The 26,825-nt window shown below is 39.0% G+C and overlaps 1 pseudogene; it reads left to right on the forward strand.

Moving 5' to 3' along the window:
• The first annotated feature begins 220 nt into the window (after positions 1 to 220).
• LOC133773497 (large ribosomal subunit protein uL3-like) overlaps positions 221 to 26,825 on the forward strand; it is a 60,419-nt pseudogene continuing 33,814 nt past the window's right edge.

Raw genomic sequence — 26,825 nt, forward strand, 5'->3', positions numbered from 1 at the left:
TCACACCCGGTGGTGTGCAGACCGCTAGTGATTTTCAATGGATGGCGCAATTCGCTGTAACAGCATGCCAGGGCTAACCTGTTCATGCGGCCAAAGTGGTGAGGGGATGACTAGGTCTCCATCTGCAGGATTTCTGCCTTCTAGTGGGGAGAATGAGAATAGGCCCAGCAGCAGACTGAGTCACTGTCTCTGTGGAGCTGCCTTCTCTTCCTGTGAGGACATGGTATCCACGGTATCTACACTGCTGAGCTTTTTGATGAAAAGGAAGCAGTTTCTGCAAAAGGCAATGACATCAAGGCCATCTGGGTAAGTCCAGGGTGTACAACATGGCCTTTGTTCCACGCTGATGGGGACTAGGGGATGAGGTTGCGAATTACCTGCAGGCCTTCTCCCTTATGGCCCTCTGAGGGGTATCTGAGATGCCATGTATATGGTAGTTGTAGTTAAGAGCTGCTAGGAGCTGAGAATTCTTGGAAATTACAATCAAGTTGGCCTTGGCTGAGCAACATTTGTGCATTTTAGGCATTGGCAGATTTGTTTTTGCTGTTTGGTTGTGCCTTTCGATATGGGCATGGATATGGTGCCACCTCAATACTACACGAATGTCCCCACAGGGAGAATTTTTGCTAGTTGGGCTACTCATAGCCAAAATCGCACAACTAAGGCAAAAAAATGGTGAATATGGCATGACTTATGTAAATATCACATTCTAATGAATGAGGAGGTATGGTACAGGACTCCCTTTAATCTCTTGAAGCCAATTGTAATTCACCAAGGAAACCCCTGGAACAATTGACAGGGAGGAATAAGAGTCACAAAGAATAATACAACAAACTGTTAGAGAAATGTTTTGTTCTCTGTCTCTTGAGGTATGTTATATATGTGTCACATATCTGTACATGTTGTATGTGCTGTGTACAAGGTTAAATAAATAAGCTTGAGGTTGCTGGGTAAAAGGAAATGAATGCCTTTAATTTTGTTAACACATTTTGTTCCTGCGTTTGCTGGCGCAGCAGGATTTGTGTCTGTTAGATATTTAAGGTCATAAATATATGAATATGACCTGGGGCCAGCTAGAGATGTTGTGTGTATCAAGTATAGCAATTCACCTGTTGAATGATGACTGTACTGGTCTAAGATCTAAGTTTTCTTAAGTAATGTAAGTTAGGATGAATCAGATAAATGCCAATGAGACCAAATGTTTTAAAGCTTTTCATGTCGTTGACAGATTTTTTTGAGAATCAAGGTTTCAATTTAAGTCCTTTGACCATGGGATTTCCAACTGGGCCTCTGGAAATTCTACAGGTATGGAACTCTTAGTGTGTAGAGAGATGGCTAATTAGACTCAACTGAAATTAAACAGAAACTTTTCTCGGGTTATAAAATTGTAATCTTTAAATTGCATTTATATAGATATAAATTGCATTTACATAGATATTTATTTATTGATATAAATGTTTAACATTTGAATCTAGTGTTGCTGAGTTGATGCCACAAGCTGCAATTGTTGTCTTAATGATTAAAAGCACCTGGGGGCGTTCAGAAACTCTTTAAGAGTGATCCTCAAGTCAATGTCCTGGAAGTCTGAAAGGACAAAATAGTTTGTGAAACTGTACTGTGCTTTTTAAAATGCAGTACCCAGTCTCCTGGTTAATTGCTAAGCTGTCAGCCACCTAGATTTTTTTTTTTTTTTTTGACAGGCAGAGTGGACAGTGAGAGAGAGAGAGAGACAGAGAGAAAGGTCTTAGGATAAGCACCTGGCTCTTGCCATCGGATCAGCGTGGCGGCCATTGAAGGGTGAGCCACCTAGATTTTAATCATGGTAAATTTAAGTCTTTTGTCTTAGAACTTGTCATCCACAGTTCTGTTTTTTTTTCCCTGGAAACACAATCAAGGAAGCCTCTAACAGATATTTGGGAACATTGGTTCCTGATAAAGGATCGATGGACTAAAATTTTCAAGAACTCTGAGAAGGAATCCAAGCGATTCATGAAACTTCTAATGAAGATCAAACAAGGCAAAAGAATAATTACACAAGACTTATGAACTAATAAAATGTGTGGGTTTCCATGTCTTAAAGCCTTACTGATTCTATATTTAAATGTTTTGTCTTCTAGGCTTAAATATTTTCCAGAGATTTGTAGAGTCTGCAAAACTTTGCCACTATAACATGCCTGCTATTAGATTGTAACTCTCTTCTTGAGATAACAGATCTGATTTGTTGTAATCTAATTGGTTTTGTACTTTATGCTTGCTGTGTCTCAGAATTCTACATCTTATGTCAGTACAATATATTTGCCACAATTAATCACATCCACTTTCCCTAATTTTTTTAATATAAACTCCTCTACCCCTCCCAGCCTCTAGTAATATATATTCTATTTTCAGAATGACATTTTTGGTGTTTTCGTTTTGTTTTGCTTCTGCTTTAGCTTCCACATATGAGAGTGAACATGTGGTATTTGTTGCTATATCTGACTTATTTAATGTGATGCATTCTAGTTCCATTCAATATGAAGTGAATGACAGAATTTCATTCCATTTATGGCTGAATAGTATTCCATTGTGTGTATGTGATCCATTTTCTCTATCTGTTCACCTAAGTTATATAGTTTTTTTGCTGCACATTAAATTCTACTTGTCCAACTATAAACGTTTGAAAATGGACATTTTTGTTTGAGTCTCAGCCTTACCACCTGCTGTGCATTTTAGACATTCCATTACCTCGTGAATTTGTGGAAATCAAATAAGATTTGCCTGAAAGAGTTTTGTAAACTGTGAAAGATTGAACAATGTATGCATATGTTGTTTAATCCTTTGATTTTGCATGTATACCATCTGAGAAGTCACAACGATACAACACAGTGCATCACCAGAGAGAAAATCTAACCCCTGGTAGTGGGTAGCAGAGTTCTGAAGAGAGGAGAAAGCATGCTTTTACTTTTCCCATTGAGTGATCTATTAAAGTCTGAGAATCAGATTTTACTTTTTATTTTTTTTTCTTCCTCAAGCAATTTATGTTTCTCTTTTTCTCATTGCTTAAATTCTCTGTTCCAGAGAATCAGGAGCAGAGGAATTCAGATTCTACAATTCTATATATACTGAAGCATTTAGGAACCTTAGAATGGCATCATTAAGATAAACACATCGTTCTACTCACCATGTATTGAGCATCTACAACATTACTAAGACTTCAGTATGCTTGCTTGTACTCTAACACATCTCTCCCAAAAGAGAAGTTTGTAGAGCCCTTCTTGACACCTGACTGTGGTCTTCCTGCACAGGGAAGGTGGCATAACCTCTTGCAGAGGAATAGTTCTAGGGGGTTATAGACTGCAAGTGCTTAAACTATAAAGGCACTTCTTTTATGGATATTATGAGAGAAACATCTTTAATCCTATATGGATTTAAAAGAATGAGGTTAATTCAACAATCACGGAAAACGAAATTAACATTATTTTGCTGCAAAAACTTTTTTTTTTGACAGGCAGAGTGGACACTGAGAGAGAGAGACAGAGAGAAAGGTCTTCCTTTGCCATTGGTTCACCCTCCAATGGCCGCCGCAGCCAGCGCACCACGCTGATCCGATGGCAGGAGCCAGGGGTTTATCCTGGTCTCTCATGCGGGTGCAGGGCCCAAGCACTTGGGCCATCCTCCACTGCACTCCCTGGCCACAGCAGAGAGCTGGACTGGAAGAGGGGCAACTGGGACAGAAGCGGTGCCCCGACCAGGACTAGAACCCGGTGTGCCAGCGCTGCAGGTGGAGGATTAGCCTATTGAGCCGTGGCACCGGCTGTTTGCTGCAAAAGCTTTTTAAAATTCATGCACAGATTTTTCATGATACACAATTTTCATTAACTTTCTCAAGATCCCCTTGTATCCATTTTAGCAACTTTTGTACCAAAGCTAACTTACCTTTTATTTCTAGTTTCCATTCACTTTTTGAAGTATCCTCATCTCTCTCTCTATATATATAAATGCAGATGTATAAATATCTGTGTTAAACTCAATCAATAGTGATATGACTGGTTTATAGCACACAGCCAGCAAAGACAAGGCTTCAACTTACTGAAATATTCCCTCCATTCACCTGCACACTTTCATATCCTCCTGTAGTTTTTATGACAGAATCCGGGAAAGCAGGGGAATTCAGAGGCTGGCTCTGGAGTGGTTGTGAGGCAGGTGATGCTGCCACCGTAGTGGTGGCTGACACTGGGAACCATATCCTGTAGTAAAAAGGAACTGAGCAAAGTAGGATCCAGAGAACAGAGAGGCAATGGAAAGGGTTTCTCCTCATGTGCGGTAGAGTTGTCAGCTTGGGGAAATGTTTTCTGGTGTCAAAATAGGTTTTCATTCTTATTTACTTCTTTCGAAACCAAAGACTGCTCACCTGCCAAAACATAATCGTTTGTACTTTTACCTGCAGTGTTGACATCCCATTTGGACAGAAGTTTGTGCCTCGGCTGCTCCACTTCTGATTCAGCTCCCTGCTACTGTGCCTGAGAAAGAAGATGGTCCAAGGATTTGGGCCCCTGTCACCCCCCAGAAGACCAGATTTGGAGTTCTTGGCTCCTGGTTTCCAACTGGCCCATTCTGGGCTGAATCAACAGAGTCTCTCTCTCTCTGTATATTCTCTCTAAGTCGGCCTTTCAAATAAAAAAAGAAATCTAAAAGAAATGTGTATCATTGTAAAAATTTATGAAAAAATGAGGAAAGAGGAGGAAGGATAAGGTGGGAAATGTCATGTTTTCTAAACTGTGTATGAAATTTGGTCCTTTTAAATAAATAAAGACATTCCCCTGCAAAGCTTTTATCACAACCTTAAATATAGGAGTTTCAGAATGCTAACATTACTACCATCCAATAAACCAATACTCTCCTGTTAATAAAATAGTGTCTAGATCAAGTATTATTGCTGGGTATGCTTTTTAGTCATTTTCAGTCTGGAATAGAATCCCTTTCTTGACTTTTCATGGCATTGACATTTTTTAGGATTAAATGATAGTTTTTTTTTTTTTTCGTAAAATGTCCCATGATTGGGCCTTCCTGATTTTTTTTTTCATAATTGTAAAGTTCAGAGTCTTTGATAGGAAAAATCATACAAATAATGTTATCTCATTGCCTTTTCTCAGGTGGCATCCAAATTCAATTATTCCCATTAATGATTTCCACCTGTCACTTAATAAATATGGGGTCTACCAAGGTTCACTGTGAGATTACTCATTTCTTCTTATATTAATTTTTTTGAGGGGAAACACTTCAAACTTTGGGAACTTATCATCCATCTTTCCATCCATCTGTCCATGCATCCATCCATTCATAACTTTATAGAATAAAAACGTCCAATTTTTTAAATGGGAATTTTTTCATTTATAATTTCTTCTTTGATCCTGATTTGTCCAGTAGGAGCTCATGAAAGTGATATTTTTCTGTGTTCTTTTGAAAGAACTGAGATCTTCTTTTCGGCACAGTGAGAATATGCTAGGCTTCATGGAGCTATAGAACGAGACATGATCAAGTAGCTCTGCCTCAGTCAGAGGACCGTGTCGGAGTTCAGGTCTCAGTTATTTGGATTTTAGACCTCTTAGGTCCTCTCAGTGTACACTGCCAGACCAGAGGAATAGAATTACACAAACACACATGTGTGTATCTGTGTGCGCATGTGCATTGACAAAATCTTGAGTTGGTGACAATTCCAAATCTACCTAAATAACACAAGGTGTATTGCTTTCCTCCTTTGCATATATAAAATTTTTCTTAACAGAAATGTCATTGGCAACATATTAGCATATTTTATCAATCCCTATATTTCACCAAACCTCCAGCTCTGTTACAGGTAAATCCCACATCCACACCTGAACTCATTCCAACCCGATGGCAACATTTCTCATCCTATTCAGGCTGTCATCGTTGGCTGCATGTGGTCATTAGGTCTCAGTACTCTGTCACAGGGATTTTTATTATGTTAAAGGTCCATGCACACACACACACAGAGAAATCTGTCATCTGATGGTTCATTTCCCAAAAGCACACTACAGAAGGGGTTGAACCAGCTTGAAAGGAGGAGCCAGGAACTCATTCCAGGTCTCCCATGTGAGCGGCAGTGACTCAACGGCTTGAGGGCTTGAGCATTCATTACCTGATGCCTCCTGGAGTGTGCCTTGGCAGGAAACTGGAATTGGGAGTGAAGCTGGGACTCCAGACCTAAGCACTCTGAGGACCTGGGATTTTGCACAATACCTGTTGTGAGCAATTAAAAGATGATTACTAAAGCTATGGCGTGGAACATTAACATAGCTGTCACCTCTGACTCTCCACATGCAAGCACACTGGCCCACACACATTCATGTTCCCACAGGTCCTCCCTGCCCTCTCAGAGTCAGAGATGCTACACTGATTATCTCAGTTTCCACCATAACCCCAGCCCTGCTGAACACTGGCACCATAGGCTAGACCTTCCTAGTCCTTCACCTAATGCTTTAAGTTTTAGCCAATAGTGAAGGGAAAGTCAGGCTAAGAGGAGAGTTTTTAACATTAAATGCACAAATTTACTTTACTTTTACAGTTGAATCACACTCTATAAATAAATATCTACACACATGGATTTTGTTTACAATTTTTAAGAAACCTTGTTATAAAATTTTTTTTGTCTTTTTCAGTATTTTTATTTGTGTGATTTTTTTAAATAGAAAACTTTAAGTCTAGGTCAAAAGAGAGGCTTTTTTTTCATTCATTTTTGTTTTTAAAGATTTATTGATTTGAAAGGCAGAGTTAGAGAGAGAGAGGTAAGGAGGGAGGGAGACAGTGAGACATACACACACACACACATGCACAGAGAGAAAGAGAGAGAGAGAGAGAGAGAGAGAGAGAGAGAGAGAGAGAGAACTCCCAACTACTGGTTTGCTGCTGAAGCTAGGAGCCTGGAACTCTGTTGGGTCTCCTACATGGGTGCGGGGGTCCCAGTACTTGGCCATCTTCCACTGCTCTCCAGGCCCATTAGCAGGGAGCTGAACCGGCAATTCATCTTCTGGGACTCGAAGCAGTACCCTTTAGGGATGCCAGCACTGCAGATGGCTACTTAACCTGTTGTGCCACATTGCTGACCCCCTGTTTTTAAAATACAGAATACCTGTATATTTTTAAGATTAAAAAATAAACTTGTCCAGGGAACTGATAAATTTCTTGTTTATCTTTACTTAAGTAGTTTTGGGGTTATTTTTTAAGGTAGAGAACCAAGTATCAAAAATTGATTTATTTTGCCAACAGTAAATGTGAAAAGCCAACCTAAGCCTTTCTATATATATAATGTGTTTGTGTGCCAGGTAAGGGGTGGATGTTGGTTGTACATGAAGGTTTTAAAACATGTCCTGCAGGCTGTTATAGATGAGAGGGAGGAAGAGGAGGAGGAGGGACAGAGGACAAGGAGGTACAGTAGGATGAACAATAAGACAATGCAACTATTGAAAACTTCTTATTAAGTGGTTTGGTGATGGTAGATTTGTCTGTAACATGAACTTTTCTCCCTTCCCAGGTTTCTTTTGAATTTGCTATGTAACACGGCACGATGTTTGTGCTGGTCCCTGAATCTCATAGACAGATATTTAATTTGGTAATAATGTGCAAGCTGTCCTCTACCTTGCCAATATATCATTACAAGAGCAGGATTTCCTCCTGAGGGACTCTTGGCTACAAATGAGCGAGAACATGAAATATTCAAGTCAGGCTCAGCCCACATAATAAAGGAAGGCAATCAACTATTCAGGCAGATGAGGAAGTAGCAAGGTGGAAAGACAGACGCCTTAGCGTGGCCCAGGTGATGCTAAATTACCTGTCAACATACTTAGTCCAATAGATAGACACATACACACACACACACAATCCTCACAAGAAGAAAACTAATCTCTGATGAGAAAGACTTCTAGCTATAAAATGCTATGAATTAAATAAGTGTGCGCGAAATCAGATATTTGATCCTTTCTTGTTAAGACACAGATAATCAGGAATGTGTATGCATACCTCTAGCATTGAAACATTAAAATAATTTAAAATATTCCAGGGTAGGTTTGCAATATTCAATGATGTGCTTTCAGTTCTCATTACTGGGAACATTTTGCTATGAGCAGCCCAAGACAAACTAAAATGATATTTCTTACAGCAGGTATTAGCATACCTGGAATATTTAATGATAATAGGACCCTTGACAGAACTTTATAATAGAATAATATGAATTATTGGAATGTCCTGGAATGTTCTTCTTTTAAAAATATAGCCATCTTCTAACTATATATATGTATATAACTATATATATATAACTATATATAGCTAGAACTATATATATATATATATATATATATAACTATATATATATATATATAGTTGGTCAATTGAATGATGACTCTGTGACCAAATGCTATACAGAAGAAATGATACACAGGGAGCCAGCACTATGCTGCAGCAGGTTAAACTACCATCTATCTGGTCTGAAAGGCCAACATCCCATATTGGCCCCAATTTGTGTCCAGCTAATTCACTTCTGATCCAGCCCTCTGCTAATGACCTGGAAAGTTGCAGAATATGGCCAGGTCTTTGGGCTACTGCACCTAGATGAGAGATCTGGAAGAAACCTGGCTTTGGCTGTGTTGTGGCCATTTGAGGAGGAAACCAGCAGATGGAAGATTCCTCTCTCTCTCTCTCTCTCTCTCTCTCTCTGTAACTCTGACTTTCAAAATGACTAATTTAATTTTTAAAAAGGAAATGATACACGGGCATTTGATATAAAATATTTTTTACCTTACCAGAATTCCAGTAGAGAAATTATCATGATTTGCACAAGAAACATGGATCAGGCTTATATAACTTTACATTGGAAATAATTTTCCACCAAAATCTATCCCCAAATAAACTCAAGGGGAACTGTGATGCAGTTTGTAGATATTTGCAAAATATTGTAACTTCATTATTTTAATTCATTTGCTGGACAGGATGTAGATATCAAGTTATGTTTATAGAAAACCAAGATAGTATTTAAAATTAACATCTTAAACAAGGAAAAATGCATGAAGCTACACTATGAGATTTTGGTAAAGTATCACTTGAATAGCCTGCAATACCATAAATGGGACCTATTTGATTTGCTCCAAGACATTTTGTTGATTAAACCATTTTAGAGTAAAGAACTATTTTGCTAAGTCCTAAAATCCAACCATTTCTTTACATTCTCCTAGGGTGTACTTTCGATAATATTAACCCAAAATAAGTACTTAGATTGAAATTTCTGATACCAATTGGCCATTTATCAGACTGGCACCACACAAACTAAGATCGCAGACAATAACGACTTTCAAACAAAAATGGCAGCATAAGCCACAAACTTTGTAGTATTCCTTTTTATGAGGAGAAAATAAATAGTTACCTTGTGCAAAGGGATGGCAATCTGACACAATGCAAATATTCTTGAATACCCTTAGCTCCCTTGCTATATTTTTTATCTTGTTTCCTGATAGCAAGGGTAAATAGTAAAGCTGATAACGCTTAAATTGAAGCTATGAAACGATGGGCAATGACTGGCAGGATACTCATGCTTAACACCAATTAGGGATAATGAAAATTTATCCGCAGTAGAAACAGGCAGCACTGCCTGTGGCTGTCAAGAAATCTGATTGGCTCTTCCAAATTGAAATATCAGGGGCACAAATTGCCTTGATAATCACAGCTCTCAAGCTCTTGGTTCAGTTTTTGGGCAATTATCCACAGAGTACTTGTTTACAGTTATTATTTACTTATGGTTCAGAAGTCCTGAGTAGTGACAGTAACCTTTCTATGCATGGAGGCTTATCTTTTGGGAGTGTATGCACCATCATGTATTTCCGAGTAGAAGTTAAAATGTAAGCTCGAAAAGATGACATTTGGGTTCAATTTTTTGTTTCACCAAAAAAGAAAACCAAGGAAAACAACTGGAAACTTAAAATCTGTAAGTAGGGAGTATAAGACAAAAACTTAATATTAAGAATGATCTGGGGCTGGTGCTGTGACCTACTGGGTAAAGCCGCTGCCTGCAGTGCTGGGATCCCATATGGGCTCCTGTTTGAGTCCCGGCTGCTCCACTTCTGATCCAGCTCTCTGCTATGGCCTGGGAAAGCAGTAGAAGATGGCCCAAGATTTTGGGCCCCTGCACCTGCCACATGGAAGACCTGGAGGAAGCTCCTGGCTCCTGGCTTCAGCCTAGCCCAGATCCGGCCATTGTAGCCAACTGGGAAGTGAACCAACAGATGGAAGACCTCCCCCTCTCTCTCTGCCTCTCCTTCTCTCTCTTCATAAATCTGACTTTCAAATAAATAAACAAATCTTAAAAAAAGAATAATCTATGCAGAGTGCCTTACCCAGAGCTAGTTCCTCTGTGCCAGGCAAGGCATTTGCTTGTTTACCCTCAGTTTATGATTTACAGTAAAAGCTAGGATTTCAATGACACCTAATTCTTAAGAGTAATGGGCAATACATTCTTACTTAGTATTATATTTAAATTTTTCATAGACTGTGTTTTTAGAGCAGTTTTATATTCATAGAAAATCAAGTCCCCTAACTGCACATTCACAGTTTCTCAAGTATAAACATCCCAGACCATGATGGTATTTCTTGTATCCATGAGTACACACTGATGGATCATTATCACCCAAAGTCAACAGTTTACATTAGGGTTCACTCTTGATGCTGGACGTTGTATTGGTTGGGCAAATAGATCAAGATTTGTATCTATCATTATAGTGTCATTCAGAGTAGTTTCATTGCCTTTTTTATCCTTTTCTTTCTGTTCATCCCTCTCCCTTCTAATAGCTGGAAGTCAGGAATATTTTTATTGTCTCCATGATTTTGTATTTTACAGAACATCACATATTTGGAATTAAAGTATATAGGGTTTTCATACTGACATCTTTCACTTAGTAATAGCCATTTAACCTTTTTCTGTGACTTTCCAGGGCTTGATAGCTCATTTATTTTTAGCTCTGATTAATAGAGCCCATTGTCGGGATGTTCACCGTTTATGTATCCATCTACTAAAGGATGTAACTGGTGTTTCCAGCTTTCAGCAAGACTATGAATAAAGCTACCGTGAACATCCTTGGATAGGACTGTATGTGTCCATAAGTTTCAACTCATTTGGGTTAATACTCAGTAATGAAATTACTGGACAATACAGAAAAAAAAATGTTTCATTTTATGAGAAACTGTAAAACATTCTGAAAAAGTCCAAGGTCACATCTTACATTCCCAGGAGCAATAAATGACAGTTTCTATGACTACATATCCTTGTTAGCATTTGCTGTTGTTAGTATTCTGAATTGTGACCATTCTGTTAGGTGTGTTGAGGTAACTCATTTTTGCTTTAATGGGCAATTCCCTAATGCCATGTGTTGCTGTCCATCTTTTCACATTTATCTCCCATCTGTATATCTTCTTTTGTGAGACGTGTGACCATATATGACTTTCTTTTTCATTCTCAAGTTTTTAAAACCTGAAGAGGTAAATACAAATGTTGTTTGAACTAATTCAGGGACATAGGTTTACATCAATTAGGTTTGGCTAGAGTACTAAATAGTGGTTCCTATAAAAGCACATCCAAGATCTAAGCCTTGGCACTTGTGAATGTGACCTTATCTGGATCTAGGATCTAGGCTGATGTAATCAGATTGAGCATCTGAAGATGAGCTCATCCTAGATCACCTGGGTAAGTGCAGCAACCAGTGCACTTAGCAAAAAGAGGAAGATTTGAGGAGAGAGACACAAAAAAGGAAAGTCCCTATAAAGAAGGAAATAATGGCTGAAATCATGTGTCTATATACTGTACAATAATTACTTTCTGTAAGTTGAAGGACAGTTAAACTCCAGGGGAAAAGAAACAAATCAAAACTAGACTCGAACATTTGGAAGATCAAGATCAGATTGGTGGCTAGCTAGCCTGTGCAGTCACACAGATTCCTCCCCCAGAAGTTCTTCATGTTAGGTGTAGTGTTCTGCTGTTGCTGTCTTGAAATTCTTAACAGGTTTTGAGCAAGGGGCTCCAAATTTTCATTTTCCATTGGGTCCTGGAAATTATGTCATCAGTCTTCCTAACACCAACTGCTGGCAAATGTGCTAATAATAAAAACAAAACAAACAAAGGAAAAATAATCTTGCGGAAGGGGTGTATTTGGACTAGTGGCTCATTGACATCCCCTTGGGTTACACACATCCCATACAGGAATCCCTGGGTTCTAGTCCCAACTCTGTTTCTGATTAAGTTTCCAGCTTATGTGCATGCTGGGAAGCAGTGGAGATGGCTCAGGTAGCTGGACCCTGCCACCCAAGTACGAGACTCAGACTGAGTTCCTGGTTCCCAGCTGTGTGCTAGTTCTGCTCTGGCAGGTGCAGGAATTTGTAGAGTGAATCACAGATGGTAGATCGATCTCTCTCTCTCTCTCTCTCTCTCTCCCCATTACTCTCTTCCTCTTTGTCTCTGCCTATAAATTTTTAAAAGAAGTTTTTAAATAAAGAATAAAGAAAAGAAAAATTAAAAAATGTGATCTCTCAAAAAAACTCTAACTTTCATGAAATAGTTAGCTTAATTTGAGGTTTTTGAATTATTCCCAAATCAAAGAGAAATGAAGTGAGTGTAACATGTATTCCAACTCATACCAGTACAAGCAAAAATATTTTCAATTACTGCAAAAATATATATTCTACTTCAATAAAATTTTAATGACTAGAAAATTGGATTTGTTTTTAAATTTTGTTGCTTTATTCTCAAGGGAATTTAGAGTGGTTCCAGAACTTCTACATACAGAAGGTAGGATTAAGGAAAATAAAGGGGAAAGTCAACTTAGAGAAATACATTCTGAAAAATCTCATACGATTATTATTGTAGGACTATAAATATAGCTGAGAACATCCGAATACCCAACACGAGAAAGAAAAGTTTCATTATTCTCACGGTATAAGACTGACAGGGTTGCAAGGATGGAAGCCCTGTGAAAGAAGAAGTTCCCTTCTGTGCTGTCCTACCTGGGATCCTCAGTCAGAGGTAGAAAGTGTGTTGCTGCCTGATTTCAACAATGATACGCTGAAGGAATGGCTGGCTGTGATACAACAGGAACAGTTGCCTTTATATTTCAATATGAAACACAATTCTTGTTTGTAGTCGACACAACTTTATTTAAAATTTTCCACATCATGAAAGTTTCATCTATGTGATTCTTTCATGAGAAGTTCTACACTTAAAGTTCATGATAGCGTAAAATACAAAATACAACTCAGTGAAAGGGATTTTTTTTTTTTTTTTGTGGACAAAGACATAATCTGTAAGTGACTTTTTCCAACCTTTGAGAACCTGTGAAAGATATGGGCTATCTTCTCATGGCAGTAACAATTGAATACTTTCAAATCTTACAGAGCATTTTGGGGGATGATGTTTCTAACTTAATGTAGATACCCAATTCTGATTTCTTGCAATAATTTCTGCCTAGTACTTGATTTAAACAAGGAGATTAACCACAGAGCTTAAAGAAATTCAACAGCTGAACCCATTTTCACAATCAGTATTCTATTAGAATAGTTTGTAAGGCACATATCTGACTATCATGCTGAACAGGTTGATTCATGCTATTCATTTAATTCATGCTATCCATTAAGAAAAAAATTCCTAATGGTAAAATTCATTAAATTTAAGATTTGCTATTACTTAACAAATTAATCATATTAATTAACTATGTTTTCCAGTCAATACATTGGCTCTGAATTTGATGGTAATTAAATAATCTCAATATCTACATATGCATATATGTGAGTGTTTATAGATACATAAATAGATAAATATATATACCTGTCATATCTATCATATGACTATCAACTTCATTTTTCAGAAAAATTTGTGTGATTAACTCAAAGAGCCAACTCAATTTCTGTGTACTGGTCTTAAATATTTATAAAAGTGCAAGGAGAAATCTTCAAATGGATGCTAGAATGTTTAGAAAAGTATTCATTCTAAACAGTACTCATTCTAAGAAGTAGTCACTTCTTTTCCTGGCTATAGATCAGCATTATCTCTCATCAAAAGCATCATAAATGTGAGTATTAAAGTAAATTTGATTTTATAACTAGAAAAGAGGGGATTATTGTACCCAGTAGCCTTTATTTATTAAATTAATACTTTCATTTTAAAATATGCTAATTTTATTAACATAATAACTGAAAATATGATGCTTATGCTGTAAGAGCACTCAATAAAAGAATTACATTTTCTACTTTATACCTAGGGTGAAAAAGTTTAAAATAGATTACATTTATAATGTCTTCAATTTCTGAGATGATGTGAAACCATTTTACAGGGTCAGGAAATTGATTTGGTCCTCCGCTTTTCCTTAGCCTCAATCATGAAAAATAGGAATTCTGATATATTCAATTCTCATCCCTAGTAGCATTATTCTGCCAGCTGTAGTGAAAATATCTTATTCTAGCAGAATATTATGGGCTTTGCCAGTGGATTCCAATAAGTCAAAGCATTCATGGCATTGGATAAGTAACTCTAAGTGTTGCAGTTGGATTTAACTCACACTCCTTAAGTTTGACTGCATTCAAAGGTCTAGTTGATGTCATCATTATGTGTCAACTTCGTCCAGGAATGAACAGGACTGATTCATCATTTAAATAATATGAACTGTTTCCTATTAATATTGTATATTTAGTGATAACTTGAGAGGCGTGTGTGCTTCTTAATATTGAATATTGTCCATATCATATTTATTTTGAATAACAATCAACACAATAGAAATTTAGATGGCCAAAGACATTAAATTCATAGTGTCTTTGAGTTTGAATACAATGCATATTATTAAAAAGGGGGTACTTAGACAAGAAGAATTCTAATTTGGTGTCAGAATTTCTGAGTTTGAGACAAAGTTCTGCCACTATATATATTCATGAGTAACTGATTTATGTTCCTTGTTTTTGTTTCCCACTCTTAATGAAGAAGAGGTCAGTATTGTGACATGGTTGATTAAACCAGTGCTTGGAATACTAGCATCCCATATCAGAGCACTTGTTCAAGTCTCAGCTCCTTCTGCTTCCAATCCAGCTTCCCGCTAATGCACCTAGAAAAGCATCTGAGTTGGCCCAAGTGCTTGGGCGCCTGCCACCCATATGGGAGACTTGGATGGAGTTCTGGGTTCCTGGCTTCCACATGGCCCAGGCCTGGACATTGAGGCCATCAGGGGAGTGATCCAAAAGAAGGAAGATCCATCTCTCTCTCTGTCTCTCTCCCCTCCCTTTCTGTCGTGCTACCATTCCAATAAAGAAAATAAATCTCAAAAAAAATTTTAAAAGTTTGAGTTTTATTTGTCATTAGTGAAGATGAAAAAGCAGTAAGTCATCAAATTTAAATTTCTTTTTATTTATTACATAGCTTGAATGGAGTATTTATGTATTTTCATGTTATTTTAGTCAAGATTTTAGGCATCAGTTTTTTTCCTTTGAATTGAAATTCACCAACCAGTGGTGACCACAAAATGCCTGCAGCCTCAGCCCAAAGGTAGGTCCCTTTGCATCATTAAAGTCAAAGATAAAGGGCCTCTGGGCCCCAGTAGGTTAATCATCTGCGTGTAGTACTGGCATCCCACACGGGTGCCGGTTCTAGTCCCGGCTGCTCCTCTTCCAATCCAGCTCTCCACTATGGCCTGGGAAAGCAGTAGAAGATGGCTCAAGCACTTGGGACCCTGCACCCACATGGGAGACCCAAAATAATCTCCTGGTCGGTCCCTGGCTTCTGATCTGTGCAGCTCTGGCAGTTGCTGCCATTAGGGGAGTGAATCAGCAGTTGGAAGACCTCTCTCTGTCTGTTCTCCCTCTCACTCTCTGTAACTCTACCTCTCAAATAAATCAATAAAATCCTTAAAAAAAAGGTAAAGGGACTCACAGGAACCTTAGGAATGAGAGGATTGTGGGGCAGAGTTGTTCTTAGGGTGAATTTGAAGGGAGACAAGCAGGTGAAGCAGGCTCTGCGTTGCAGGTGTTCACGAAGTGAAAGCAGTTGGAGGATTCTGAGATCTCAATAATCTGTTCTTCCAGGAGTTGAGAATAGTAATGCAGGGCTGGAGTTTTATTAGTAAGAGAACACCAATCACCCAGCGAAGACATATCAATTGTTTCCACAGTTGTCTATATTCAACAACAGTAGAATGAAAACAACAACAACAACAACAACAAAAAGTTATACCTAGCAAAAGAGGACCAGAACCTTTTAGAGGAGGAAGTAGACAAATTTCTGTTCTCCTGTCTGGATGTTTTTTTTTTTTTTAACTCACAGGGGCAACGTTTTAGAGCCAGTGACTTGCATTAGATTACTAGAGCCATAAGACATTTTTGCTGCAAATAACTGTCACCACCTGAGTCCAATTAAGGTCAAAGAAGAGACTTTTAAAAATATTTTCTAAGGTGTGCAAATTTCATGTATACAGATATAGGAACATAGGGATACTTCCCACCATTCCATCCCTCCCACCCATGTTCCTACACTTCCACCTCCTTCCTCTCTCATTCTCTCCCTTAATTTTAGCAATGATCCATTCTCAGTTTACTTTATACCCATAAGATGAACCCGACACTAAGTGAAGAGTTTAATAGATAGTAAGAAGAAAAAAAAAATACTAGACCAAGAGATTTTTGAAAGAACTTTAAGGAGACCTTTAGTTTTGCTGAAGAATTATTTTTAAATATTTATTTGTTTATTTGAAAGGCAGAGCCGCTGAGAGGCAGAGGCAGGCAGACAGGCAGACACAGAGAGAGGTCTTCCATCCGCTGGCCCACCCCCCAGATGGCCACAATAGCTGGAGCTGTGCCAATCTGAAGCAAGGAGCCAGGGCCTCTTCTGGGTCTCCCACAGGGGGTATAGGGACCCAAGCACTTAGGCCATCTTCTACTGCTTTCCCAGGCCACAGCAAAGAGCTGGATTGGAAGTGGAGCAACTGGGACTCAAACAGACGCCCACATGGGATGCCGACACAGCAGGCAGTGGCTTCACCCACTATGCCTCAGCGCTGGTCCCCATCTTACATTTTCTGTTCACTTGCTCGCTCTACCTGGAGGATATCGGGGTGCCCTCACCTCTCTTCCAAGTTACAACACCTGATCTAACCTCATATTCTTGTGTTTTTATCACATTCAGACACATGTGCACACATGCAAATAGAGAGGGAAACAAATGCAAACACTAAAACTGAAGCCATTAGGAAAGAGGCCTCCAGACGGTTAACCCACTGACAAGTGTATCAGGCTGAAACTTCATTCTTTGTTCTCTGCCTCATGCCAATAGTTCTCAAAGTGCAGTACCTTTTTGATCAGCATCAGAGTCCTTAGGGCTATGATTAAAAAAGGCAACTCTGGGGCACCACTTCCAACTCCAGAATCAGAAAGTCTGGGAGAACCTCAACAACCTGGCTTGAGCAAGTTCTCTGGGCAGTTCTGAATCAGGTTCATGTGCTAGTCACTGCTGCCAACGAGCCGCAGACAGACACCGAGGACGGGCCGTCTTCTCGGCCTTTATTTAATGCCCTTCCCAAGTCCTGCGGGTGTTCTGTTTCTCTGTGCAGTTCAGCAGATTCTTCAACAGGAATGGCTGTGAAATTTATAGGCCCCAATGCAAAATTTGTACAAAATGTCAGGACTTTTGTACAAAAAAAAAATGGAAAGATGCCAAAAATATGCTAAAATACAGTTAATTTTTCTTCTGTTGTCTCTCTGCTGGCTTAGCAGTCATGTAGTTATGCGTGAATTTATGCAATGTGAAGCTATATTCACTGATATTATAACAAGAGTTATAATATGAGCCCACATACTAAATACTCTAATAACTTTGTTCCTCTAGGGGTGGGCACTTTGGTGTAGCAGGTAAAGCTGCAGGCTGCAGTGCCGGCATCCCGTATAGACGCAGGTTTGAGTCCCGGCTACTCCATTTCCTATCCAATTCTCTGGGAAAGCTGTGGAAGATGGCCCAGTCCTTGGGCCCCTGCACCTGCATGGAAGACCTGGAAGAAGTTCCTGGCTCCTGGCTTTGGGTCAGTGCTGCTCCAGCCATGTGGCCATCTGGGGAGTGAACCAGTGGATGGAAGATCTCTCACTCTCTCTCTCTCTCTGCCTCACCTTCTCTCTCTGTGTAACTCTGATTTTCAAATAAATAAATAAATCTTTTAAAAAAAAACTTTGTTCCTATATATTTACTCAACAACTATAACATTCTTTTATTAAATTTTTATTTATATAAAGGGAACAATTTTCATTATATAGTTTTAAGATTATGTTACTTCCCACCATCCTCACTCCCACCATACCTCCTTCTTTTTATATTTCTTTTAATTTTTGCAATGACATATTTTCAATTTACTTGATAATAACAAGCTTAACTTTCCACTGTTAAAGAATTCAACAAGTAGTAAGCATGGGCAAGGTCTATAAACAATAATCAAATCTCAAAATGTAAATAATTGACTTCATATACATTATTTTCTATACTCGATAGTTATTATTACAAATCAGGGAACACCTATGATATTTGTCTTTTGGGGACTGACTTATTTCACTAAGTATGGATTTTGTTTAATGACACTTTCCATAAACTATTTTTAAGCTACATTTATTTATTTGAAAGATAGAGTTACGGAGGAAGAAAGAAAGAAACAGAAAGAGAGAGAAGAGAGAGAGAGAGAGAGAGAGAGAGAGAGAGAGATTGAGAATCTTCTCTCCACTGCTTCACTTCCCAAATGGCCAGGACAGCAGGGGCTGGACCAGGCCAAAGTCAGGAGCTAGAAGCCTCATCTGGGTCTTCTATGTGGATGCAGGGGTCTCATAGGTGGATCATCTTCCATTGCTTTTCCAGGCACATTAACAAGGTGCTGGATTGGAAGTGGAGCATCCAGGACTTGAATCAGCACCCATATGGGGTGCCAGAGTTGCAGGTGGCACTATAGCCCCCAGCTGTTAACATTCAGTTCTGTGGAGTACAATGAGGCAATAATCCAATGCTCTCTGTAAACCCTATTCCTGAAGTTGGGCTTAGATGTGCAATTCTGGAGTATTCTAATGACAGATATAACTAATTACCTCCCAATGTCTGATTTCCTATTTTGTATTTACTAAGGTCAATTAATTATTGCAATTAATCCAACTGAAAGAATATATTACTCAGACTTGATTATTGGTAGATGCAGTTTTATAATTAAAATTTAACATATAATTTAGGAGAAAGTGCACTCCAATATATTAAGAAAAACCTCTTCAAGTGAGGGATGTAGGGTATATACCTTGTTGCCCCTCTAGAATCCTAGTACATAAAAATGAATGTAATTTGCAAGCATCCTGGCTATAAAGACTGTGGCCACATATTAGAAATCATAGAATGGAGTTCAGGAAGGATTCTTCAGATCTCACTGAACTACCATAGTGTCCCTGGCAGGCATTCTTCTTGACTTGCTGTAAATGAGAGATAAAGCTCTGGTGGTGGTTTGGGTTTCCAATAACATGCAGCTGAATTGATGGTACACATCCTGAGAAATTATTCTTAACTGCCATGGTTCTCTAGAACACACAACTTGTTCTAACTATTTTCAAATCAATTGCAGATGAAAATACCTTTGAAAGGCAAAGTTCAATAAAACCAAACAGAAGAGGGATTTGACTAGCTTAGTCATTCCTTCAGCTCATGTTATTGGGGGTAATTGTGGGTATGTGTGACTACTATTTTTTTCCTTTCCTTGAGACAATAGGAGTTAAATCTATATTTAAAAATTGGTGGGCTCTTATATAAAATTTTAACTTATGGAGAGTTAGATAAAGGATTGAAGCATGTGACTTTATTACAACTTGAGTAAAAGATGCCTCTGATCATTTACTTGTAGACATCTGAAGTGAAGGGCCAGCGCTGGTGCACAGCAGATTAAGCTGTGGCCTTCGGTGCTGGCTTCCTATATAGGTGCCGGTTTGAGTCCCAGCTGCTCTGCTTCTGATCTAGCTCCCTGCTAATGCACCTGGGAAAGCAGTACAAGAAGGCCAAGTCCCTGGGCCCCTGCCACCCACATGGGAAACACAGAGGAAGCCCCTGGCTCTTGGATTCCACCAGGCCCTACCCCAGTCATTGCGGCCATTTGGGGAGTGAACCGGCAGATGGAAGATCTCTTTCTCACTATCTCTCCTTCTCTTTGTAACTCTGCCTTTCAAAATCAATAAATCAATCTTAAAAACAAAGAAATCTGAAGAAATTGTTTACTCTGATGTTTTTAGTTGTATACGTACATACAATATCATTGGAACTCCTTAATACTCTTCAAGATTGAAATTACCATCATTTTAGGCCGGTGCCGCGGCTCAATAAGCTAATCCTCAGCCTTGTGGCACCGGCACACCGGGTTTTAGTCCCGGTCAGGGCACTGATCCTGTCCCGGTTGCCCCTCTTCCAGGCCAGCTCTCTGCTGTGGCCAGGGAGTGCAGTGGAGGATGGCCCAAGTGCTTGGGCCCTGCACCCCATGGGAGACCAGGAGAAGCACCTGGCTCCTGCCAGCAGATCAGTGCGGTGCGCCGGCCGCAGCGCGCCAGCCGCGGCAGCCATTGGAGGGTGAACCAATGGCAAAAAGGAAGACCTTTCTCTATCTCTCTCTCTCACTGTCCACTCTGCCTGTCAAAAAAAAAAAAAAAAAAAGAAATTACCATCATATTTGTTAAAAGTTATAAAACTTGAATTCAGGAGAAAATTGAGATTTTTGGGGTGAGGGTGTAGTTCACAAGTTATCCTGTGTTTCATGTAGATATTTGCCAAGATTTGTTGTAATTCATATTACTATTCAGCTCTTAATTCATTTTCTATTTAGATGAATAGATTTAGATGTGTACTATTTTTAGTGTTATTGCTTATTAGTGTAATCATGTTGGTCTTAGTTTTACAGACTGAAATAGCAGTATGTGTCCACGCTTTAATGTTCATTTATAATTTAAAAATCTGTGATTCATACTGTTTAGACAAGAAATTCAGTCAAGCCTTTTTTAGAATGCCTATTGGAAATGTTGATTCTATATTGTCGATTTCATTATCGTGTTAGAGACACTTTTGCCCCAAGTGTTTCTCCTGGTCCTGATTCTTAATTGTTGTTATTTTGCAGTGTAAAATATTGATGACATTGGTCAAAAAGATTGACAGCTGCGTGAATTGTTATTAACCAGACCGTTGGTTGCAGCTCACATTTCAATACACAGTAAGATGAAGCACAAGCCCTCAGGGAGTCTCTTTTTCATTCTCTTTTCCACATAGGCAGATATTAACCCATTTGTAACTATCTTTGTAGCTTTTTTCTCGCCTTCCTTTTCCTTTGAGTAATGAAAATGATGTCTATAGATTTCAACTATGACACTTCAAAGGACTAATCATTTATCAAGTTATAATTGGAAATTATCGAGAAAGCTGCAAGTAACAAAGGACTCAATAGCTCTCATTTAATGATCTACAGGTAAGAATATAACACTACCTACACAGCACATACATAGCTCCTCAAACCTTAAGATCAGCCTTAGAAAGACCAGAAAAAAATTCATAGTAGTAGAAAGACTGCATCAACATGCAAAGGACACTCTCTTTCCACACAGGAACAGATGGATAGATGCAGACACAGAGATGCACATCCTTGTTTAGCAGAATAAATCTGATGACTAGAGCTTCTTGTGAATGATCTTCATATCCATGGCTAATACAAAAAGTTTTTCTATCTGGCCTACGTTATTTCAGGTAACTTTTCAGGTCTATGTGAGTATTATTGCCAAAGTCATTTATAATCAGTAATACGAATTGCAGAGCAACCTTGCAGTAAAAGATGGCAATGCTACTTCTCAGAGGTTAAAAAATAATCAATGCCTGTACCAAACACTTCCATTTTCTCCTGAGAGCCTATCTCAGTCTCCAAAAATGGAAGAATCTTAATTGTAAGTATTTTGAAGTATATTAGTCAAAACAATTACTACTGTCTATGTTGTTACACAATGATGTTTATAAAAGTTAGTGACTATGATTTATTATTGATTTACAATGATTTATTTATTTGAAAGTCAGAGTTACACAGAAAGAGAAGGAGAGGCAGAGACAAAGAGGTCTTCCATCTGCTCATTCACTCCCCAATTGGCCACAACAGCCGGAGCTCTGCCACTCCGAAGCCAAGAGCCAGGAGCTTCCTCTGGGTTTTCCCATGTGGGTGCAGGGGACCAAGGACTTGGGCCACCTTCTACTGCTTTCCCAAGCCATGGCAGAGAGCTGGATAGGAAGTGGAGCAGCTGGGTCTTGAACTGGAGCCCCTGTGGGATGCTGGCACTGCTGGCAGTGGCTTTACCTGCTATGCCACAGCGCTGGCCTCTGGTTTATTTATTTGATAAACTTTATTCATTTTTCATTTATTTGAAAGGAAGACTGGCAGAGGGCAAAAATGAGTATTTTCATTCACTGGTTCATTCTTCAAATGGTCACAAAATCTTTAGCTGGGCTAGGAAAAAGCCAGGATCCTGCAACTCAATCCAGGTCTCCCACATGTGTGTCAGGGACCCAAATACTTGAGCCATCACCTGCTGCTTCCAAAGATACTTGTTAGCAGGAAGCTACAATTGGAAGCAAAGCTGGTTGAACCTGTGCCTTCCAAGGTGTGATGCCAGTATCCTAAGCAGCTTCTTAACCACTGTGATAACCCCCTGCTCCAGAACATGGTGATTTTTAGAGCTGCTTACTTTCTTAGTGAATACTAAAGTTTTCATCTAGTTAGAATTGTAGATGGAAAACACTTCACATGGTTATTGGTACAAATTGGGCAGTAAAATAATCTCTAAAGTATGTTAAAAAAATGCAAATTCCCATGGCCAGCATTATGGCACAGCAAAGCTGTCACCTGCAATACCAGCATCCTAAAGCGGTGACATTTCATGTCCCAGCTGATCCACTTCTGATTCAGCTCCCTGCTAATGGCCTGAGAAAAGCAGTGGAGATGGCCCAAGTGTTTGGGCGCCTGCCACCCACGTAAGACCTGGAAGATGGGGCCGGCACGGTAGTTAATCCTCTGCCTGCCGCGCTGACATCCCATATGGGCACCGGGTTCCAGTCCCAGTTGCTTCTCTTCCAGTCCAGCTCTCTGCTGTGGCCTGGGAAGGCAGTGGAGGATGGCCCAAGTGCTTGGGCCCCTGCACCCACATGGGAGACCAGGAGAAAGCACCTGGCTCCTGGCTTCAGATCAGCATAGCTCTGGCCGTAGCAGCCATTTGAGGGGTAAACCAACAGAAGGAAGACCTTTCTCTCTGTCTCTCTCTCTCACTGTCTGTAACTCTACCTGTCAAATAAATAAATAATAAATCTTAAAAAAAAAAAAAAGACCTGGAAGAAGCTCCCAGATCCTATCTTAATACTGACCCAACCCTTGCTGTTGTGGCCATCTGGGGAGTGAATCAGCAGATGGAAGGTTTCTCTCTCTCTCTCTCTCTCTTTCTCTCTCTCTCTCTCTCTCCCCATCTCAAATAATTTTATATTTTTTAAAAAATAATTTCCTAAGAATGTGTGACTGTGACATTTTCTAATTCTTCACACTTAGTTCACTCTTACACTGGTTCATGTTGATATTTAATGCCCTTAGCTTTACTGGCTGAGATGTATCTTCCTTCCATGGAAACAGTTGAGACTTCTTATTGGATACAGTTTCTGATGGCAGTTCTATACATCCTGTGACAGTCTTTGTTAGGGTAGTTCTAAAGGATCTCTGTACAGCAAACAGCCTGGGAGGACAGATAGTTTCTCCTTCCCAGGCAGAAAGCAGACTTGTTTACTGACTAGCAAAATAAATGTCTTGTTAGTGTGGAAAGCTTGAACAGGTTCAGTGGCGACTCCTTTTGAATCTGCACGTTGTTAAGCTTGAAGTTTCTCAGCTGGGTCACAGAACGTTTGCAGGTGTGGCATCCACTGGTTACTCCCCAGAGCTCATATTGCACTGGAAGAGCAAAGGTAACCTCTTTGAGCAAAAGATCATGCTGCGTTCTACATCAAGAATAATAAAACTTTTTGAATATGACTCAGAAATTTCCTGTCGTTCTATCACCCATGGGAACTGTGGTAGGCTAACACATTATATTGCAAATAAGATGACCTTGGTAGATCCTTCCACCCTCATGTCAAATCAGGCTTAGGGTTAGGGTTAGGGTTAGGGTTAGGGTTAGGGTTAAGGTTAGGGTTAAGGTTAAGGCTAGGGTTATGGTTATGATTAGGGTTAGGGTTCCACCCTGATTTGGCACTTCTAGCCCTGATTTGCTGATTTGGCACAATTTAAATATGTTGAAGGTTCTTCATTTCCTCATTCTGCACCACACTGAACTACAGAGATGTCAGGCTCCAGCTAGGTATGAGTATTTTTTTTCCCTGATTACTCCTAATCCTATTATTCCTAATCCTATTTCAGTAGAGTCCCTTGTACAGAATTCTATTTACAAAAGTGTCTTTCCTCAGAACTTCCAGTGCATTTTTTATTGTCTCCTAGAACTAATACTGCATATGAGACTGTGATTCCAGACATCTGACTTTTTTTTTTCTGATGTTCTTTTTGTTTATTAATGTTTTTGTTGATTTTCCTCCTAGCTGTTTTTATGGTCTTCTGTTTTATACATGTGTTAGACCATGGTCAGCTCTGATCCCTGTACAGCCTTGGATAAAACTCTCCTGCTACATACAGAATGGTCTTACTGTAAATAATCCTAGACTGCTGAGAATGTTCTTGCTACAAGAAACTAAGGGCTTTGGCAGGTACAGGATGCATAAACTGTTGGGCATCAAAGGTACTGGTGTCAAGAAATAAATGATGTGGCTTCTTAAAATTAGGGACATAAAAGATGAAGAAAAGTTTCCAGAGTTCTCACCTAGCATGGTACTTCCCATTTACTAATGATTCCAGTGAAATCTGGAGAGAGCAGTGGGGAAGGCAGGTTCTATGATCCTTGTGGACTTTGATAATAGCTCTTGCTTGCCTTTTCTTATTGAAACAAACTGTACATCAAAAACCTTTTAGCCTAGGTTTGGGTTTTTCCTTTCATTCATCCCACCCCACAATCTAACATTCTTGTAGTAACCTATGATATCATCAAGTCTTCTAACTCTAGTTTGGTTTTAGTTGTAAGCACTGATCCCACACTGCATTTTCAGAAGTCAAACTGTTATGAAATATTCGTTCACCCAAGAGCCAAGGATGACTCATTTTATAGTTCTAAAAGACACAGACTGATTTTCTAGAGCCAAAGTTCCCCAAAGAGTTGGGGTCTATCATCAGCAGTCTTTTTCACTTGCAGCTGTATGCCCTGTTCTCTCTCCTTGTATGCCCATTGGAGTAAATGTAAAGAATAGAATCATGTGTCAAGAAGAATTGCCAAGTAATTTATTTGAACAATGCTTACAATTGTGCTTTCTCCATTTGTGTGTCTCTAGCAATTTAACCTACAGCATTTCATTCATGACATTTAATCAATACATGCAAATCACCTCAGAGACCTATTATGTCCTGAATTCATTAATCTACACAGGCAAGACACAAGCATGTAAGTAGGTTTTCTCGTTGAGGTCAAAGAGGAGGATGGATAGTATCAAGTTTCACAATCTTAAATCCTTCTGAGACTATAATACCCCAAAGAGTATGTGTTCCATTTGGCACATTTTCTTTTCTTTTTTTTTTTTAATTCAAGCAATTTTCAATAAGTTATATGATACATAACTTGAGCACATGTGTTAGTGTTTATTATTAGTAGTACTGTTGGCATTTCAAACACTAAATTCTGACAAGAAATTCAAAATTAAGCATATTTATCAATTTTAGGGGTCCAAATGTTTTATTTATCATCAGATAAAAGGCTGAAAGAATGGCATTAAAAGTTCACTTGTTTCAGTCATAAATAGGAATTTGGTTTATGATTGCAGTGTAAGGAATCAGTGGGATCAGGTATTCTCTAATGATGTATCGTAAAACAAACCTTAATATTTCAGCTTTTGTGAAGAGCTGATTTGTCAGAGGTCTGATACAAAAGCAAATTCACTTTAACATAATGTGATGCAAGTCAATCAGACTGCAACTGGAGTCAGTTGACATATGCTTCAAATATTTTGTTTTTATTAATAGTAGAAAAATGCAGTGAGATATTTTATGATTTTCAATTTTTTTTTGCTGCTTGATGCCTAGTTCGTCTATTGGACTATTTTAAATTTCATAAAGGTTTTAACATTAGTTCCTTAATAAGTAAAATTAAAATATGATTTTTATGGATATGCCTAAATCACATGCATCTGACTTCCAAACATACAGTTAATATAGTCAGCATATTAATACTTTGCATATATTATAAGCTTATTTCATTTACCAGCTCCTTCACTAATATGTCTCTGCTAAAGCCAAACTAAGTATCATGTTCAAATGAAGGTGTTCTACTAACACAGATGAATTCGTCTCTCTTAATGAGTGTCTAGTAAGAGAGTATTGTCTGGATGATTTATGCTCTATTGAGTTGGTGCTGTGGTGTTAAACCAGTCACTTTTAGCACTGACATCCTATACAGGCACCAGTTCATGTCCTGGCCACGCCACTTTTGAGCCAGTTTCCTTCTAATGCTCCTAGGAAAACATTGGATGATAGTGCAAGTGCTGGGTCCCCTGCTCCCACATGGAAGGCCTGAGTGAGGCTCCTGCTTCCTGGCTTTGTCTTGGCCCATCTCTGGCTGTTGTGATAATTTAGGAAGTGAACCAGTGGATAGAAGACCTCTCTCCCTGT

This window comes from Lepus europaeus, chromosome 14 (assembly GCF_033115175.1).
Source record: "Lepus europaeus isolate LE1 chromosome 14, mLepTim1.pri, whole genome shotgun sequence".
Lineage (NCBI taxonomy): Eukaryota > Metazoa > Chordata > Mammalia > Lagomorpha > Leporidae > Lepus > Lepus europaeus.